We start from the raw sequence: 20,553 nt of genomic DNA on the forward strand, positions 1-20,553 counted from the left end.
TCCAGAGTGGGAAAGTTTGAAAACGGCCTCGTTTCGTTTCCATTGTTACAGCTAAAACGTTTTTGCGTCAGTCAAACGTTGACGCTGTGAGCCAATTTTAACACTTCTCTATTGTCTCACAGCGTGGCGTGACACAGTGGCGTGTGTACTGCATCGTTTCCATCCGTTTTCGTCTGGACCTGAGTCTTTACAGCAGCGCTGACACTACACCCAATACATAATGATAATGCATACACAGAGGAACAATAATGATCAATGGACTCTACACCAAAACATTTCATAAACGCATGAAATTTGCGATTTTGAATTTGCCGCTAGGAAACCTTCCTGGTAGTGATGCGCGGGCCGGCCCGAGCCCGGCGGGACCCTCGGGCTAGCCCGCGGGCCGGGTGGGGTCGGGCCATTATTTTCTTAGAATCCACGGGTTGCGGTCGGGTCGGGTCAGATCACAGACAGTTATTATAATTACACCGTTAAAATCACACCTACGCACATCCGAGACAGCAGAATGCCAATTGACAGCGTCTGCACTTGTGTGCTTGCTCTCTCTCCCCCTGCGCACGGCACCAATGCTGAAGACCGCAGAATGCAAGCAAACAGGCAGCCTACTCACGTGAAGCTCTCTCTCTCTAAATTCATATGACATGCACAGAGCTTGGGTGTCTGATGTGGCAACGAAAAGTGGAATTACAACCATAATCGTCAGATGGATGTGCTGCGATCAAGACTTTAGAGTAGCAACTGTAGGCTATTGATGCAAGGGAAATTAAGGGTGAATGCGCACAGCTTTTGGCAGCCTATGACATTACGCACCCCCTTGCACGGCCGCACACAGTTAATTTGTGTTTAATAGGCCTACATAAATAAATACTTATTCATTTAATTTTTTTTTAAGCGGGTCGGGCGGGGTCGGGTTAAAAATCATTTTGTAATCTTTCGGGTCGGGCGGGCTGGGTTGGCAGCGTGATGGGTCGGGTTGGGGCGGGCCGTAAAAATCATCGCCCGCGCAACACTACTTCCTGGAATTCCAGACTGGGGGCGGGGCTTCCGTGTGACGTCACAAGTGCCATGGTTTTTCCTGGCTGCCTCAGTGTTGCCAATTTAGCTAGATTTAGCAACTTTTGGCCATCTCTGGCGACAAAAAAAAAATAATCTAGTGACTTTCGGGCTCAATCTGGCTGAATCTAGCGACAATTCAACTTGTTTTGTGAGTGACAAATCAGTTGCCCCACGACACCATACAAGCCGAGACAGAAGCACTGCAGGACGGTGGCAACCCGGCATACCGTCATTTCCTGTCAAAACGGCAGTTTCAAGCTAGCTACAACGAGGGTAGGTTCACTTCCTGTTTTCAAAACAAAAGCACGTAATGGCTTTCCCTATGATAAAAGGCAACGGGTATTTTATTTTTGTTAAAATAACCGGAAGTGCGTTGCTCACTGCGGCTAGCTTTAGCAGCGCCGAATTCGTCGGAACAAAATGGTGAACAGCCGGTATTTTGTCAGGTTTTCAACACGTTGGGGATTTAAACGACTACTTTCTCGCCTGAAAATGTTTCAAATGTTGCGGAGACAGAGGAAATAGAGAGACCTGCGGTCGGAACTTGTGTCTGTGCCTCCCTGTCCGCCTGCCTCCTCTCTGGTGAAATCAGGCGGAGCCATCCCGCCGTGTTCAGCTCCCTGCGGTGCGGACACTCAGGGGGAATCCACCTGGCGGAGAGCGGACACACCGCGGGATGGTTGCCCTGAAATCAGCCGGCAGAGCGATCATCAAGAGCCCCGACGTGGACATGATCGCTCTGCCGGCTGATTTCCACTCTCCACCTGGCAGAGTGTGTTCGCTCTCCGCCAGGTGGATTCCTGTCCGACCGCAGGTCTCTCTGCTTCCTCTGTCCCCGGTGGTGTGAGCTGCTAATGCTGAGGACAACACACGCACTTCGTACATCTACTCGCAATAAAAACTGCACTGAACCCAACGTTTTATATTTCCAAGCGACGTCCCGCGGCACACATCAAAATTTGCCGTGAAGAAGCTGTCCAGGTCTGGCAAACTGCTGGCTTCGCTACTAGAACCACTGGAGGTTGTTCCAGCAGCTGGCACTCGCAACGTCACACACCTGTTGTTCCAGTTTGCCAAATTCGAGTAAAATGTGGTGATAGTTTATTGGGCCTAATCAGGACTATCCAGGGGCCGAAAATTATTTTAAAATCATAAAAAAAATTCCATGGTACATAAGGAATCGATCTGCTATTTCAGTTTTGTGCAAAAAATCACCTTTCTGTAGGCCTTTAAACTTTTTCATAGCACAAACAAACAATAAACATCAAACAAATCCAAACAACAGACCCAAACTCAAGATAACATTAATAATCTCCTCAATTAAACTTTTCTATTGGACAAATGAACAAAAAAAAAGTCTGCCCCGCCCCCCTTTCTGCCCCGCCCAGACATTTTCACTGCTTTTTCACAGCTGGTCAGGAGTTTATCTGAAGAAACACGTCCAGTTTTTGAAGCATATTTGAAAGTCACAGCAAACGGTTTTCACATCGCCTAAAAAACACTTAATTACTCTCTTAAATAATAATTTTAACAAGCACTTAGAAACAACGCTTACTTGCTATCTTAAAAAGTAATTTTGATTTTAAGTACTTACAAACAACAAGCAAAATGTTTGCTTTATTCGTTCATCAGTTTTATGAATCATGTGGCGCTGTGGCTTAGTTGGTCAAAGTGCCTGTCTAGTAAACAGGAGATCCTGGGTTCAAATCCCAGCAGTGCCTTAAGGTGTTATTATGTACGTCAACATGGTGCCATAACTGTTTACAGCAGAGCTTCAGGAGTGCTCGACTTCCAAAACAGTCTGTACTTGGAGGCACTTCTACTCATGGCTTTAACTATTCTTGAGTTACAGAAGATTAAACTTGGACTTAATCCAATGTTTTCACATATCAAGATAATTTGAATAACATCAAGCCCTGATTTATGCAGAGATCAGATGAATTTTGGAAATAGATCACAAAAACCACTTCCTGAGGTGGATCCAGTTCCTGTTCTTTATTCTTTCATCAGTTTTATAAACCATGTGGCGCTGTGGCTTAGTTGGTCAAAGTGCCTGTCTTGTAAACAGGAGATCCTGGGTTTAAATCCCAACAGTACCTGTGGTCCTTCAGAGTTAACTATGACTTAGGATATAAAACAGCTTATTATCAGCTTTCTACTAAATCCTTTTTACTGGTCCAGTTAATGAAAGTGCGTATAAATAGCACACAGCTTTTAAAGTCTCATTTATGCCTATTTTTTACTTTCAGTGGGATAAACCAGGACTCGGTTGATGCGTTTACCTCCTCATCTTCAATCTTGACAACGTAGCCGGCCTGTTTGAGTTTCGAGATCTCCGCCCCATAGGCTGCTGCTTTCTCTGGGTCTTTAAGCAGACGTCTTTCAGTGCTCCGCAGATTGGCCAGGACAGCTTCTTTGGGAGTTCAGACGCGGGGCATGTCCTTTACACGTAGCAGTGGAGTGGCGTAGCACAAGACTCCATCAACTTCCACCCTTACTGTCTTTGTGTCAAGCGTGTGTACTGCCTCCTGGTCCTGCTTTGAACGCGTCACCACCCTTTCACTCTTGCATGGCACCACGTCGTTCTGCCATAGCTTCTCCACATGGTGTTGGAGCTGCTCTGAGGGTGAAAGTACGCCAATATTCAGACACAGTTCGGGCTGGAGCTGTTGCCGAACGACACTGGTGGGCCCTTGGACGACCCAGCCCAGTCGGGTCTTCACAGCCGCTGGTCCTCCTTGGAGGTGTCTGTACCTGCGCTGGAGCATCTTAACAGGCTGGGAGTGCTCTGCCAATCCCAGTTGTTCAGCTGTAAAGGCTCTCTGGATCTGGAACGATTTCTGCGGTTGACCAGCAGGTGAGATGGCGAATGAGACAGAGATGCCCTACAGCACTTTCAGGTCTTGGTGCACTGTTCTAAGAACAATCTGCTCTGGCTCACCTTTCAGATGTAAGGCCTTAGCAGCAGCTTGAAGGAGCATCGTTCGCTCTGAGTCATCATCTAGTATTGCATAAGTTTCCATAGCTTTCTCCCCATGGTGTAGCACCACCTTCAACATCTTTAAGAGCAAGGCAAGGCAAGGCAATTTTATTTATAGAGCACAATTCATACACAGGGCATTTCAAAGTGCTTTACAGCTACATAAAATCACAATAAGGCAATACAACCATTAAAAAGGAATAAAAAAAAATAAATAAAAGAAAGAAATTAAAAAAGAAAGAAATTTAAAACCCATTAAAATAATCATTAAGTAATTAAAAAGGGAAGAGTGCAGATAAAATACTTTCAGGTGTCATATGCACAGCTAAATAGAACTGTTTTCAGCCTGGATTTAAACATTGTCAGAGTTGAGGCCTGTCTCACATCTTCTGGAAGGCTGTTCCAGATGTTAGGAGCATAAAACTGAAACGCAGCCTCACCTTGTTTAGTCCTGACTCTGGGCACCAGCAGGAGACCCCTCCCTGAGGTTATCAGAGTCCCAGTTGGTTCAAATGGCTTTAACATGTCAGAGATGTACTTTGGCGCTTGACCGTGAAAAGACTTGTACACAAGCAGAGCTGTTTTAAAGTCTATTCTCTGAGCGACAGGAAGCCAGTGCAGAGACCTGAGCACTGGACTAATATGGCCGTATTTCCTGGTTCTAGTCAGGACTCGAGCAGCAGCGTTCTGGATGTACTGCAGCTGTCTTATAGCCCGTTTAGAGAGCCCAGTGAGCAGGCCGTTACAGTAGTCTAACCTGCTGGAGACAAACGCATGGATCAGTCTCTCTAAGTCTGGTTTAGACACTATTCCTTTGATTCTGGTAATGTTTTTTAGATGGTAAAAAGCTGCTGATGTTCCAGATTTAATGTGGCTGTTAAAGTTCAGGTCTGAGTCCAATATTACCCCGAGATTTCTAACTTGATAGTTAGGTTTTAGAGAGAGAGTCTCAAGGTGACTGATAACACTTTCTCTTTGTTTCTGTGGGCCACAGACAATGATTTCAGTTTTGTCTGAGTTTAGCTGGAGGAAATTGTTTTGCATCCACACACTGATCTGTTCGATGCAGCGACACAATGTATCTACAGGCCCGTGTTCTCCTGCCGTCAGTGACACGTAGATCTGAGTGTCATCTGCATAATTGTGGTAGGACACATTAAAGTTGCGTATTAGCTGGCCTATTGGAAGCATGTACAGATTGAACAATACGGGTCCTAGGATTGACCCCTGGGGAACCCCACAGGTCATAGCCATTTGGTCTGAGACACGGTTACCAATTTCAACAAAATATTTCCTGTGCTCCAGATAGGACTTGAACCAGTTTAAAGCACGACCAGAGATTCCCACCCAGTCTTCTAACCTCTGTAATAAGGTCGCATGGTCAACTGTGTCAAAGGCAGACCTCAGGTCCAGCAGAACTAAGACTGTGACTCTACTTGCATCTGTGTTCAGGCGGATGTCATTTGTCACCTTGATCAGAGCTGTCTCAGTGCTGTGGTGGGGCCTAAAGCCTGATTGGAAAGTATCAAAAGCATTGTTAGACAGAAGAAAGTCACTAAGCTGTTGGTATACAACTTTTTCTAGGACTTTGCCTTAAGAATGGCAGGTTTGATATGGGCCGGAAGTTGTTCAGTACTGTGGCATCAAGATTGCTCTTCTTTAGAAGAGGCTTAATGACAGCAGTTTTTAAGGCCTTTGGAAATGTTCCAGTCTGGAGTGAGATGTTGACTAGATGAGCAAGCTGTGGTAACAAACTGCTCAGCACAGACTTTAGGAATCTAGTGGGCAACTCATCAAGGCAGCACGTTGATGAACTCAGACTGCAGATGGTCTCTTCAACTGTTTTGTCAGTAACAGGTGTGAAATGTGTCAGCTCCAGGTGTCTAGCTGGGTGCAGAGTAGTTATTTGTGTTGTGGAAATTATTGCATTTTTAATGCCTTGAACTTTGTCATTAAAGAATATTGCAAACTCATTACACTTGGATGTAGAAATGAGTTCTAAAGGCAGTGAAACTGGAGGGTTTGTTAATCTGTTTACTGTAGCAAACAGGACACGAGAGTTGTTACTGCAGTTTTTGATGATTTCAGAAAAATAACTCTCCCTTGTTCTACGCAAAGTCTGGTTGAACACACATAGCTTTTCTTTGTAAGTCTCATAATGAACCTGGAGCTTTGACTTGCGCCATTTCCGTTCGGCTCTCCGGCACTCCCTTTTCTGTGCCCTGACCGACTCTTCTTTCCTCCATGGCGCCCTTTGCCTACTTTTAATCATTCTAACCTTAACAGGAGCAATGGTATCCAAAACATTTAAGAGACTTGATGTGTAAGAGTTCAACAGATCATCAACATCCGAACACAGGGTGTTCTCAAACCTAATCATTTCCATAAACTGTGTCCCTGTTCTGTCATTTATGAGTCTTCCCCGAACAACTGCAGACCCAGCTGGTGTTTTGGGTAAAGTAGATAGGTCGAAGAAAACACAGAAATGATCAGATAAAGCAACATCAACGACATTCACGTTTGAAATAACAACACCCCTTGAAATGAGCACATCTAGCGTGTGCCCTCTGTTGTGGGTAGGCTCAGTCACATGCTGAGTTAGACCAAACTTTTCAAGGACAGCAGTGAGCTCTTTAGCTTCCTTGTTATGCGCTACGTCCACATGCACATTCAAGTCCCCTGTCATGACTAAACAGTCAAAAGCAGTGCACACAATTGAAAGTAGTTCAGTAAAATCATCAATAAAACAATTCTGTGGTGGTTTATAAATGGTGATATAAAGTATGGAAGATTGTTTTATCTCCATTTTGAATGACACATACTCAAATGACGAAAAAAACCCAAATGACAACTTGTGGGTGGGTATATTGTCCCTGAACATGGCACAAACACCCCCACCCCTCTGGTTTTCTCGTGTTTCAGACACAAAATTGAAGTGAGGTGGACTAGACTCAATCAGGACTGCATTTGCTGTGTTTTTGTCGAGCCACGTCTCAGTTAAAAACATAAAATCAAGATTGTGAGAGGAAATAAAACTATTAATTAAGAATGATTTGTTACTTAAAGATCTGACATTGAGTACTGCGTGTTTGAGATTAGTTATAGTTGAACTGGATGCTGTGTTCTTGCAAGGGATATGGATAAGGTTTCTCTAATTGGACAGTCTGATTGTCCCTCTCTTCACTCCATCCTTGGACCTCTGGCTGAGATGGTGTTTACCAACACAAAGGCCCTTAGTGTCCTAGACAACAGCATTGACGCTGTTGGAAATGACAGCTGTGGGCACCGGTGGTGGGGGCCGAGCAGGGGGGCTTTGGTCGATGGAGTAGGCTGGGGAGGGAGAGGGGCTCAATGATTCTTTGAAGATAGAATTCTTGATCTTGCCATGTTTGGCGTGAGAGGAAGCATTTTAATCCCCGATTTCACCAAGCTTTCAAGGTGATCAGGAAATCTCCTGGGTGACGGTGGAGAAGAGAACGATGGTGAAACATCTCTGGAGGGTGTAGATGCAGCAGGTGGACAGTAGACAAGCGCCTATCCGCTGAATGACAGCCCTCCATCTTCTGGTTCCAGGTCTCTTCCCAGTGGAAAACTTGAACTTTCCCTGAGCATACAGCTGCATAACACCAGCCCAATACGCAACGGGCTTCCCTGTCTTCATCATCCCAAAAAACTAAAATTTTAGCCGAATGATAGTAAAAAAAACGGCAGGAAGGAGCGTTAAAATAAGACAATAACTCTTGAAAGGATATTTTAAATCAACAGAACGACGCACAGATACGGACAGAGTCAGGTTAAACTATATTAAACGGGAGTCAAAAGTTGGGAGACGGTGGCGGCAAACTTGTTTTTGTTTTTCCCATCGACCACCACTGCACTTGACTTACGTGATGACGAAACACGTCAAATGTTAGGACTTGTTAGGATTTGTTAGGAATTTAGTAGGATTGTTAGGAATTTGTTAGGACTGTTAGGAATGTGTTAGGACTTTGTTAAGAACTTGTTTGCCGGCGAGTTGGCAAAGGGTACGGCCACCTCGTCCTCTCTCTAGCAAGTTTGACCATAAAAAATTCTGTCTTAAACTACAGCTGGTATAATTTTGATCTCAAAATTGGAGCCTCATTAGATACAATGGCCTTGCGTACAGAGGATATGAATTTATCCTCCTTTCACAAAAATAGAATCATTATTATCTAAATGTGGTACCATGTAGGGATGTTTGAGGTTGTTTGATTTAAAACTGGGCGAAACAAAAGCAATTGCACTTAGGATAAGTCCAATTTAAGGTTGGGGTTATTACAATCTCTTCAGAATATACCCAAATATGGAAGACAAACTATGTCAAATTATAAAGGGCTTGCTTTCCAGGCAAAATGTGGTGGGATTGATGTCCGCACTCCTCAGAAATCTTTTAGGTGCTCTTCTGGTGAGAGGCTTTAATGATCATCTTATAAAGACAAGCCAACTCATGTGCAAATTCAAATTTGAGCGATCTATTCCTTTTTATGTATCGAGGAATGGATCGTTTGGTCAGAAATGGTTCGTTAATTTGGAAGCTCTAAGAATACATCAACCGAAGGGGAATTAGCTCAAATGGTAGAGCGCTCGCTTAGCATGTGAGAGGTAGCGGGATCGACGCCCGCATTCTCCAGTTGTCTTTCCTTTGTCCTCTGTGGAGGAAATGATTAACAGCTGGATGTGGCAAAGGTGGATGCAAACTGAAAGAAAGACAGCTCTTTCACATTAGCCTGAAGTCAAACTCAAAGTTCTTCATGATAGATTCAATCGCCCAAATGAACTTCGTGTAGGCAAATAAAAATGTTGCGACAGAAGCAATGTTTGAAAAGCCTGCTTGTAAGAATTGAAATGAGAAATTTTAACAGAACAGAACTTGACATGCAAAGCCGACGAGAATGGGATTCGAACCCATGCGTGCAAAGCACAATGGATTAGCAGTCCATCGCCTTAACCGCTCGGCCAAAAATGGGGCAAAAGGGACTGCCCGGCGAGGGGAAAGAAAAAAAAAAGGGGGGAAAAAGGGGGAAAGAGAGAGAAAGAAAAGGAGGAAAAAAGGAGGAGAACGTACACTATATATATTTTTTACCCACTCTTCTATCTTCTCAACATTGTTTACACACAGTTCTGCACTTATTGCAAGGTTTATCATCACTTTAATCGTCATGTCTCTTGCGGGACACGAACCGGTGCTGTGGCAATATCACTTTCATCTTAGCTTGCTCTCTCGTCTCGCAATGTATTTTGGGTAACGTAGTCATTTTTAACACAGGAACTCTTTTTCCATACAAATCACCAAAGTAATAACCCTGTTATTATGTAATTACGCACATGAATGCATTAAATATGATGAAATGAATATGATACAATATTCAAATAATTAACTCAAATTGCCATGTGCTACATTTAAAGTTAAAACAGTATTAACAGTCTATAACTGTAAATGTAAATAAGTCCCCATCATGTTTCCCCTCCTTTATAGTAATCTCAATTATTTGAGAGACTACATCTGTGCAGCACAAATGAATAAAACAAATTCCAAATTGAGCAGCAAAGAGTGTTGTGTTTTGTGAATAAATGTAAATGATTCTGGCTTTGGTTTTCACAATCACATTCAGTGGATGACACTCACTGTCCTGTTATTCAAGAGGAAATTAAATAAAAACATGAAGGCTGTTCTTGGCAAAAATTATTAACTTTAATTTAACAAACACTATATACATATCGTTCAGGAGCTCAGGAAACAGAACAGAACAGAACAGAACAGAACAGAACAGAACCGAACCTTTGGCACACACACACACGCAGCAGCTCACACTCACACGCAGCAGCTCCCACACACACACACACTCACTCACATACGCAGCAGCAGCTCCCACACACACACACACTCACTCACACACGCAGCAGCAGCTCCCACACACACACACACTCACTCACACACGCAGCAGCAGCTCCCACACACACACACACTCACTCACACACGCAGCAGCAGCTCCCACACACACACACACACTCACTCACACATGCAGCAGCAGCTCCCACACACACACACACTCACTCACACACGCAGAAGCAGCTCCCACACACACACTCACTCACTCACACACACACGCAGCAGCAGCTCCCACACACACACACACACACACTCACTCACTCACTCACACACGCAGCAGCAGCTCCCACACACACACACACTCACACACACACACACGCAGCAGCAGCTCCCACACACACACTCACTCACTCACTCACACACACACGCAGCAGCAGCTCCCACACACACACACACTCACTCACACACACACGCAGCAGCAGCTTCCACACACACACACACTCACTCACTCACTCACACACACACGCAGCAGCAGCTCCCACACACACACACACACACTCACTCACTCACACACGCAGCAGCGGCTCCCACACACACACTCACTCACTCACACACGCAGCAGCGGCTCCCACACACACACTCACTCACTCACTCACACACGCAGCAACCTCACAACCCAGAGACAGACAGACAAACAACAGAGAGAGCGAAGTAATGGTGACTATAGCCCTCCACTCTTCCTCCAGCCATCCAGGGTCTGTCCTGACTCTGGACTGTACCACCGCCCCTTTAGCTGGGTGTGTCCAGTCTGTTTGTTTTTGTCCTGGCCACACACTTTGCAGGTGTAGTGGTATGTCTCCTTTTTCAGCCTCTTCCGGGGCTGTTCCCCCCTTGCCATTCGCTCCTCATCCTCCTGGGCAGCTTTGTTCAGCATCCAGGCAGGTTGCCTTGGCTGGGCACCTGGAAGGCACTCTGGAGGAGCTTGTGGTTGAGGAGCCTGAGAAAAAGCAGGAGCATCTGTAGATGGAATGTGGGGAAATGAAGGAGCATACGGAAAAGGAGGAGCATGGGGAAATGGAAAGTGGGGAAATGGGGGAGCATATAAAAAGGGAGCTTGCTGGAATGGAGCTGGCCCAAATTGTGGAGGGAACTGAGGAGGTGGAGGTGGCGGAGAGATGACTGCAGGCTTGTTTGCCGCAAGAATGCGCTGGCGGGGGAAAGCTTCGCCCTCGCGGTTTTCTGGCTCCTCAAAGGTCATCTGTTCGTGTGCATGTTGCACAGGGGCAGCCGGGAGAGTGCTGATTGGAGGGAGAGGCTCCTTGGCCAGGTGCAGCTGTTGAGGGAGAACTGTACCTTGCAACAGCATGTTCCTGTCCTTCTTCTTGTCCCTCCTAAGCAGCCTACAAGACAAACATTCATTATTTTATATGTGTAAGCCTATCATCCCTCCCTAAGGTTATTACAGCGTATTACATATTTTCTAACAAGCATGCAGGTGGAGGGTTTTCTTGGTTTTTCTTAAGTTAAATATTTTTATATATACAGTATATATATATATATATATATATATATAAGTCTTAGCTGTATGGGGAAGGTAAATGAAATAACACATACCATGCAGAGACCGTGGTGTTGTTCACCGGCACCAGAGCCAGCGTCGTCTGGACCAGGACAACCCTGCTGTCCTCCAGCAGCTGTCTAATGTGGCTGTACATACTCACAATCGACTGAGGGATGGGCAGGGTTTTCCCGTTCATGTCCTTGGGCCTGTTGCGTGACTGCTCGAACTCCTTGGCCAGTCTGAGGCAGACACACTCACTGACCCTGTGGGCTGCTTGGCCGTGAGTCATGTATAGTCTGTGGGAGAGAAGTGTGATATGATCTGGGCTGTGAACAAGGTTGTAAAGCCACGAAGAACCAAGTGACAATGTCAGTAGGGATTGAAATAAAGTAATTTACACTTAATAACATGTGCTGTCTCTTAATCAATGATTTGCATTGAACCAAAATGATAGAAAGCCCCTCTCTGCCGCCTGCTGTCCAGGAGCAGAGCCACTCGGCTTCCTCTGTGCTCTCCACGGTCCTCCTGATGCCCGTGCTTTCTTCCCTTCTGGGTGTAGCTAAATGGTGAAAGAGACATCCATATTCTTCATTCAGCCCATGGAATGTATGTTTAATTCTGGTGTACAAAATAATTACTATTTTGTACCTTGAAGGCTTCTTGTCCATGGCATGGAGAGCTGTGCAGCGGTGGACTATTTCCTCCTCCTCCTTGGCTGACAAGGCTGTGATGGTGCGATTCAAGCCAAGTAGGTAGGATGCTAGGGCATCAACTGCCTCCCATCCTGCAACACCTCGAGTCACATTGACTGGTCTGAAAAGTGATAAGTGAGAAAAAGAATAACCAAGCAAATAAATGTACACTCTTGTTTCTAATATGTGAGCCATGCTGATTTTACATTCATTTATCTTATTAAAATGTAACCACATTTACTTCAGTTAAATATTGTATTTTAGAGTAAAGTGTTACAGAAAGTGTTATTGACCTCTGCGACAAGGGGTCCGGGTTCAGCGTCACCCATCACAGCACTCGGAGGATCACCAGCCCCTATCGCAGCTGACTGGCTCACAATGTCAGGCATGCTGAAGGTGTCATCCGGCTCCTCCTCCTCCTCCTCAGGCACCTGCGAGGGGACTTCAGGGACCTGCGATGGAGCCAGGAGGTCACCTCTGTTGGTCTGGGCCAATAAATATTCCACTCCAATGCGCTCGCCTGTAACCAGTATAAACACAAAGATGAAGAAAGGACATGCATACACATCCATCTCCTCCATGAGTAGCACAATCATCACACAGCAGAAATGCATGTCCTCTGAGTAGGGGGCAGCCTAAGGAAGAGAGGAGGAGGGGATGGAATACTCTGGTCAATCAGTGTTGCTTAGTTTGTTTTGGATCTCTTACTAGTAGGTTTCCCTGGTGGAGTGAACTCTGGCACCAGAGCACAACCATGGACGCGCTGGCTGAGGTTGTTCAGGTGGGACATCAAGCGAACGTCGAAGCTTCTGAGGGTTGAAGCCCCCTCCACGTCTACTGCTTCCTTGGCCCGGCCCATGTTCCACCCCGATGCCCCCTCCAGCATATACATCTGCATATGCACAGCATTGCACCGCCAGCCTAAGAAACAAAATACTAAGTGAATACATATGAATACCCGACAGTGTTAATTGTGTTATTTTGAATAATTGAACAACATATTCTCTGTCATATTTAAAAAAGACATACAAAACAGTAAGTATGCCTAGATGTGATTGTACCTGGGACGAATGCACACTGGTGCCGGTGGAAACTCTCCAGGGAGGAGGACCCCCTACCACACCTCAGGATGTCCAACTCCTTGCCGCCCTTCTTGAGTGTCCCCACCTTTGTGTACAGTAATACACCTGCAGGGTGCTGCTTCTCCCAGACGTGGGGCATGCTGTCATGGTTCACCAGACGCAGCCCTGTGGTGTCGGTCAGGTCCCACACTGATTCCAGGAGCCCGGAAATCATGCGCTGCATCTCCTCCACTCCACGTGTCCTCCTCCTGCAGTGCCTCTTCAGTTCCCCTGGGCTGATGGATGCAAGGAGCTGTTCTTCAGTTGGGGGGTGTCCGCTGTGACTGTTCCTCCACTCCCCTCTCTTGGCCTGCTTCAGGCGTTGCACATCCTCTTGGTCCCATTCAAAGACACAGGAGGAAATCTTGGCACAAAAGGTGCCATAGAGAGGGTGGTGCTCTGTAGTGAGGCCGCAGCTAAAGCGCCTCATGAAGTGGAAGCTGTCCAGCCGCACTGCAGACTTCCACGGGTGAAACAGCTTTGTCACAGAAGACACACCTGTGAAAAACAACCATTCATAATAACATAGACCACAACATCTGTGTGTGGTTACACCAAGTAAACTCCCAATTGCCTGTACCACTTCTCCCCAAAGTGACATTTGTATTATATAAATACATTTACTATAAATGGTTGTAACAGTGAGTGTGTGTGTGTGTGTGTGTGTGTGAGAGAGAGAGAGAGAAAGAGAGAGAGAGAGAGAGAGAGAGATAGAGAGAACAAGCAATTTTCACCCACCTGACTGGTTGCAACAGTCCCGGTCGACGTAAATAACTTCAGACTCAGCTTGGCCAGCGTTCTGGAGTGACGATGCCCTGGCACAGATCCTCCAACCCTGCACCTTCAACCGTTGTCAACAGAGAGTTTAACACCTGGCCAAACTCATTTCCAATGTTGGTCATCCAAGCAGCACTGTCCCTGATCTTGCCAGCCAGCTTCTTGGTGATCTGTAAAACACAATACAAGCACTAAGAAGTAAACCAATTTCCTGTAATTATACATGTTCTATTTTATATATCTTTTTACTGTTGAAACCCATACCTTCTTGGTCAAATCCATTTTGAGAATTCTCCCATAGGTGGATGTGATGACCCCCTTCATCTCATCCACATGGTTGAGGATGTCGTTGGAGTGGACAGTCTCAAACCACTGGGCGAGTGGAAGGGGCCTGAAGAGGAGACCCAAATGGATTTCAAATCCATCGCCTTAACCTCTCGGCCACGACAACCACATACACGTGTGTTCACCCTTAACATTCAATGGTTACAACTCATCATCTTCATGAAGGACTTCAACTCCTGAGACAGACCTAAGTTATGGCGATCAAGAAAAAGCTTTCTTTTTGTTTGTTAGAAATGGTCAGTATTGGAAATGGGTCAGAGGAAGGAGTTGTATCTTCAGAGATCAGTCTGTGCAGAAGTTCATGTGATCAACGACACGTCTGGCCTTTGTTTTGTTTAATCAAATGGTCCAAGGAACTTGTGCTTCTTTCCAGGTTAACTTTTAGCAACCCTGGGTCAATAATGTTATTGTTGTCAGCAGGATTTGAACCTATGCGGGGAGACCCCAATGGATTTCTAATCCATCGCCTTAACCGCTCGGCCACGACAACGAGAGCTTGATGTTATTCAAATTATCTCTATATGTGAAAACATTGGATGAAGTCTCAGTTCAATCTTCTGTACCTCAAGAATAACTAAAGCCACGATATGAAGTGCCACCAAGTACAGACTGCTTTGGAAGTCCAGCACGAAGCACTGCTGTACACAGTTATGGCACCATGTTGATGTACATAATAACACCTTAAGGCACTGCTGGGCTTTGAACCCAGGATCTCCTGTTTAGTAGACAGGCACTTTCACCAACTAAGCCACAGAACCACATGATTCATAAAACTGATGAAAGAATAAAGAGTAGGAACTCAATCCACCTCAGAAAATGTTTTTTGTGATTCTGTACCTCAAGAATAGTTAAAGCCATGAGTAGAAGTGCCTCCAATTGGTTCAAAACTTCATCATATTTTGCAGATATTGTTGGGTTTTCTACTCAGACGTTGGTGTTCATGAGGAAGTCACTTTCACCAGTTACAGCCAGATCTCATGAAGCGGTGTACTTATTACACGCCAAGTCATTTACTGTGTTTTTACAAGGCTTTTTTATGCTTTTGCGTATTATTTTCCGCTACGTATTTCAAGGAAATGACGTCCTGCCCTCAGCTTTTACTCTAACTCTGACTATTTCACGGTTTGTACGTTCATTTTGATGTTATGTAGTGTGACAGGAGGAGAACCTCCACCGTACTGTACCCTAACCATTTGACGTGTTATGTGAACGGAGGAAAATTACACTCTGAAAGCATAAAAAAGGCATAAATGAGACTTTAAAAGCTGTGTACTATTTATACGCACTTTCAATAAGTGGACCAGTGAAAATAATTTTGTTGAAAGCTGATAATAAGCTGTTTTATATGCTAAGTCATAGCTTGCTCTGAAGGCCTAAAGGCACTGCTGGGATTTGAACCCAGGATTTCCTGTTTACTAGACAGACACTTTGACCAACTAAGCCACAGCACCACATGGTTTGTGTAACTGATGAAAGAATAAAGAGCAGTAACTGGATAAATTTCAGGAAATGAGCTCCAGAGACTCTCCCAAAACTAACTGTGACTTCTAAAAAACATTTTTATCATTCTGACCAAAGAACTCATAATAACCATGATGCTCATTTAAAGGTCCATCATTTGATGAAGACCAAAAATGCAAAGCATTCAGTAGAACACTGATAACAACAGATTCAGGCACTGCCGGGATTTGAACCCAGGATCCCCTGTTCACTGGACAGGCACTTTGACCAACTAAGCCACAGCGCCACATGGTTCATAAAACTGATGAAAGAATAAAGAGTAGGAACTGGATCCACCTCAGGAAGTGTTCTTTGTGATTTATTTCCAATATTCATGTGATCTCTGCATAAATCAGAGCTTGATGTTATTCAAATTATCTCTATATGTGAAAACATTGGATTAAGTCCCAGTTCAATCTTCTGTACCTCAAGAATAGTTAAAGCCATGAGATGAAGTGCCTCCAAGTACAGACTGTTTTGGAAGTCCAGCACTCCTGAAGCACTGCTGTAAACAATTATGGCACCATGTTGACGTACATAATAACACCTTAAGGCACTGCTGGGATTTGAACCCAGGATCTCCTGTTTACTAGACAGGCACTTTAACCATCTAAGCCACAGAACCACATGGTTTATAAAACTGATGAAAGAATAAAGAGCAGGAACTGGATCCACCTCAGGAAGTAGGTTTTTGTGATTCTGTACCTCAAGAATAGTTAAAGCCATGAGTAGAAGTGCCTCCAATTGGTTCAAAACTTCATCATATTTAGCAGATATTGTTGGGTTTTCTACTCAGACCCTGCTGTTCATGAGGAAGTCACTTTCACCAGTTACAGCCAGATCTCATGAAGCAGTGTACTTATTACACGCCAAGTCATTTACTGTGTTTTTACAAGGCTTTTTTATGCTTTTGCATATTATTTTCTGCTATATATTTCAAGGAAATGACGTCCTGCCCTCAGCTTTTACTCTAACTCTGACTATTTCACGGTTTGTACGTTCATTTTGATGTTATGTAGTGTGACAGGAGGAGAACCTCCACCGTACTGTACCCTAACCATTTGACGTGTTATGTGAACGGAGGAAAATTACACTCTGAAAGTATAAAAAAGGCATAAATGAGACTTTAGAAGCTGTGTGTTATTTATACGCACTTTCATTAAGTGGACCAGTGAAGAGGATTTATTAGAAAGCTGATAATAAGCTGTGCTATATGCTAAGTCATAGCTTGCTCTGAAGGCCCACAGGCACTGCTGGGATTTGAACCCAGGATCTCCTGTTTACAAGACAGGCACTTTGACCAACTAAGCCACAGCACCACATGGTTCATAAAACTGATGAAAGAATAAAGAGCAGTAACTGGATTCACCTCAGGAAGTGGTTTATGTGGTTTTATTCCAAAATTCATGTGATCTCTGCATCCTCACTGGCACAGAGGTTTGCACAAGGTGCAAGAATTTTACTTACCTGAAGGAGTGTACTTTTGAAGTAAGCTGTATGTAGCATAGTCATACTTTTGGTAATCTAATGGAGGCACGTCACCAGACACTTTTTACCGGGGCACGTGCCTCTGTAAACATGCGTTGTGCCCCTGTAAAAATTCCCAAATACGTCCTTCAGACTACGCCATGACTGATATGTGCCAAGGAAGAATAACATAGGCACGATTTTCCCTATTTCAACCACGTAACCTACTTTAGCCAATGCTGCATAGGTCTACCAAAGAGTGAAGTGATGAGGCTGTATTCGCAGGCATTGGATGCGTCGCCTGTTCAGCGAATGGACCGTGTGTAATGTGTAGCGCGCAATTTGGAAGTTAAGATAATATAACTTCTCAGACCATATAAGGAACTCTTAATTTAAGATTTTGACTTTTTATTTAGCAATATTCCCTCTTGTAGAAGTATTTATTGACTGTGCCACAGTGAGATTAAAACATGTTCAGTTCCTGGACTGAAATATTGTTCATTATTTTGTATCTGTTGATCTGTTGAAAGTTGCAACACTGTGCATATTGTGTTTTTTAGAAATGTTGCCTCTTGTAAAAGGCTGACTTGATTATGTTTGATGAGCTACAGAAGGAGGAATTGAAAAGCTAAATGGCTGAACTCAGGTGTTTTTATTTGCTTAGATAGCCTGTAGCTCTGTTACTGTGGTCACCCCACAGAAGGGCAGGAGAGGATATTCTGCTTTGACTCGTTTTGCTTGTTGTTTTTTAGCGTTTGTCTAAATGACTTTTTAAGTACGTGTTGTTTTTCAGGCGCTTTGTCTTTCAGGCTTTTAGAAACTACAGTGATGTCATGTCCTCTGATGTCATGTTTCCACTGTGATGTCATGCAAAACTGTGAAGTCATAATCAGTGATGACATCACTTCTTGTGATGTCAGAAGCAGTGGTGCTCTGTTCTCAGTCAGCAGTCATCATGTGTGCTGTTTTGCTCTCTTTTTCAGCTTTCTGATCTGAACTGTAAATAATATGCAACACATGTTCATAGAGCCCAGGCAATGGTGGCACACATGGGCTGTATGAATGCTGTATGAGATGTAAATGAAAACAGAAGCAGGGATCCTTTATATATATGTGATTAAAAATGGGACAACAGGAACTGAACCTGAATGCATCACTGTCCAGGTCAGTAATAATGTATTTATTGTATGTTACGGTGCTCACAGCTGCTTTCTTCACGCCTCACCTGGAAGTGTCTTTGAAGCTGTTTTGTATGTTGTCTACACTGACTGTGAAGCAAAAGTAACACAACAGCCACATCTGCAGCTTGTTCTCAGTGTTTACAGCACAATCATTCAGCTGCTTTCATGCATCAACATAATACAGTAATAACAGTGCAGTCATGCTGGTTTCTGTTAAGAGCTGCTTACAAGCAGAATGGGATTATTTCTACGTGTCAGCATACAGTGTATAACATGGGTTCCAGTAAGAATCTGACTTTGAAAGACAGAATCAACGTGTAAATGATAAAGTGTCTTCCTGTGGATGTTCTCAGATATGAACAGTATGAACACTGTGATCCTTTCCCACATGTCCCAGTATGTCTGATTGTGTTCCAAGTGAGGGTCAGACTGGAGAAAGTGTCATGAAGCTGCCACCCTTAAAAACCCTTAAACAGGCAACGTGCACCAGGAGATACACACTCTTTAACATCCTGTAAGGGGTGTGCTGGGAGGTTTTCGCTAATCAAGTTGGCATTTATCAAAAGTCTTGTCTGGTATTAGCATCTAGATCACATGATTTGGTTCAGGCTATCTTTCATCGTTTCGTCAGCCTGATCAGAAAACAAAATTGCCGCCAGTGGTGGAGAACCTTCTTCCTTGGGGGTAAGTAATCATATATTAGTCTACTTATTTTCAATCAAACAACAATTTAAATTCCTAATAATAATTAGGACATTTTGTCTAAACATTCTGATGAATAAAAAATGTTTCCACTGTGTTTGTGGTGTTACTTAGCAGCTTTTGAAATGTATGTATCCCCTGAGATACGTTGCCAGATTAGGGGTAGAAATTTGGTCAATGTGCTCCTTTTAAGGGGAAAGAAAGAGAAGCACAGGAATGAGAGTGATAGAGGAGATCCCTGCAAGTTCTTCTGACTCTGAGTCAAGTGATGTCAGGAGTTGACCATGCTGACATGATGGTGGCCTTGTACCGCACCCCTGCAAAGTCCCACCGGTGGTACCTGTGCCTCTTTTGGCAAATGGCTGATATAGCCCTCAACAATGGATGGCTGCTGTATCGCAGAGATGCCAAAAGCATTGGTGTGCAAAAGCACCAAAAGCTGAAGGAATTCAGGCCGGAGGTTGCAGATGCCCTTATCCACAGTGGAAAGAAGAAGGGAAGGCCTTCTAAGGGAGGGGAGGAGAATGTGCACAGCCCCACCAGATGCATACAAAGGCCAACAACCCCAAGAGCCATGGTTGATGTCCGCCATGATCAAGTGGATCACTTCCCAGCTTTCACAGACAGGGGAAGGTGCAGGCTTTGCCCAGAAGGACAGACAACAATCTACTGCACAAAGTGTGGTGTTCGTCTGTGCATCGTCACTGGGAAACACCCACGCAACTGCTTCCAAGCGCTCCATAAAAAATTAAATATAGGCAGGAAATGAGGGGCATTGTTCATAGAGTTGCCACCATTATGGAAAACCTGGACCCATAAAACGTTCTCCAGTGTTCAGTTGTGTATGCATCATTTGAGAAAATGATTTTGTTTTTATGTAATCTTCAGTGCACAAAAAGTTCAATATGTTAATCTTGAGATGTTCCGTTTCCGAGATTACTAAACTGGATAAGTAATCTCATAACAAATAATAAAATCAACTTTAAATGTACTCTGTGTAATGTAAATGACCAAGAAATATAACAATGTATCATTTATCTTCATCAAATATAACATTAATGTGTTCATCATTTTGGCTCCATTTATACCTTAATAGGGCAAAGTAACCTGGGAGATACAACTCATAAAATCCCAAATATTGAATATATATTTATTTTGAATGTGAAAATATTTTTCTTAGGGCCTTAAGAGATGAGTGATAACATTAAATTATGTTTTGCAACTTATTTTCCACACCTGCCTGTTTAGAATCAATAAAAGCTCTGAATACCAAAGCATCTCAGTGTCATTCCAGTGTCATCTCTCTAAGTAATGATG

The 20,553-nt window shown here is 44.1% G+C and overlaps 9 non-coding genes across 9 annotated transcripts; 2 read left to right on the forward strand and 7 right to left on the reverse strand.

The window, feature by feature from the left end:
* The first annotated feature begins 2,706 nt into the window (after positions 1 to 2,706).
* Positions 2,707 to 2,780, forward strand: trnat-agu (transfer RNA threonine (anticodon AGU)). The gene has a single exon. It is a non-coding gene; the product is annotated as a tRNA-Thr (tRNA).
* A 304-nt stretch (positions 2,781 to 3,084) lies between these two features.
* On the forward strand, positions 3,085 to 3,158 carry trnat-ugu (transfer RNA threonine (anticodon UGU)). The gene has a single exon. It is a non-coding gene; the product is annotated as a tRNA-Thr (tRNA).
* A 5,783-nt stretch (positions 3,159 to 8,941) lies between these two features.
* On the reverse strand, positions 8,942 to 9,029 carry trnas-gcu (transfer RNA serine (anticodon GCU)). The gene has a single exon. It is a non-coding gene; the product is annotated as a tRNA-Ser (tRNA).
* Positions 9,030 to 14,794: 5,765 nt separating this feature from the next.
* Positions 14,795 to 14,876, reverse strand: trnas-aga (transfer RNA serine (anticodon AGA)). The gene has a single exon. It is a non-coding gene; the product is annotated as a tRNA-Ser (tRNA).
* A 194-nt stretch (positions 14,877 to 15,070) lies between these two features.
* Positions 15,071 to 15,144, reverse strand: trnas-acu (transfer RNA serine (anticodon ACU)). Its single transcript has one exon. It is a non-coding gene; the product is annotated as a tRNA-Ser (tRNA).
* Positions 15,145 to 15,763: 619 nt separating this feature from the next.
* trnat-agu (transfer RNA threonine (anticodon AGU)) lies at positions 15,764 to 15,837 on the reverse strand. Its single transcript has one exon. It is a non-coding gene; the product is annotated as a tRNA-Thr (tRNA).
* Positions 15,838 to 16,059: 222 nt separating this feature from the next.
* Positions 16,060 to 16,133, reverse strand: trnat-agu (transfer RNA threonine (anticodon AGU)). Its single transcript has one exon. It is a non-coding gene; the product is annotated as a tRNA-Thr (tRNA).
* Positions 16,134 to 16,437: 304 nt separating this feature from the next.
* Positions 16,438 to 16,511, reverse strand: trnat-agu (transfer RNA threonine (anticodon AGU)). Its single transcript has one exon. It is a non-coding gene; the product is annotated as a tRNA-Thr (tRNA).
* Positions 16,512 to 17,131: 620 nt separating this feature from the next.
* trnat-ugu (transfer RNA threonine (anticodon UGU)) lies at positions 17,132 to 17,205 on the reverse strand. Its single transcript has one exon. It is a non-coding gene; the product is annotated as a tRNA-Thr (tRNA).
* Positions 17,206 to 20,553: the final 3,348 nt, after the last annotated feature.

This window comes from Odontesthes bonariensis, chromosome 11 (genome assembly GCF_027942865.1).
Source record: "Odontesthes bonariensis isolate fOdoBon6 chromosome 11, fOdoBon6.hap1, whole genome shotgun sequence".
NCBI classification, from domain to species: Eukaryota; Metazoa; Chordata; class Actinopteri; order Atheriniformes; family Atherinopsidae; genus Odontesthes; species Odontesthes bonariensis.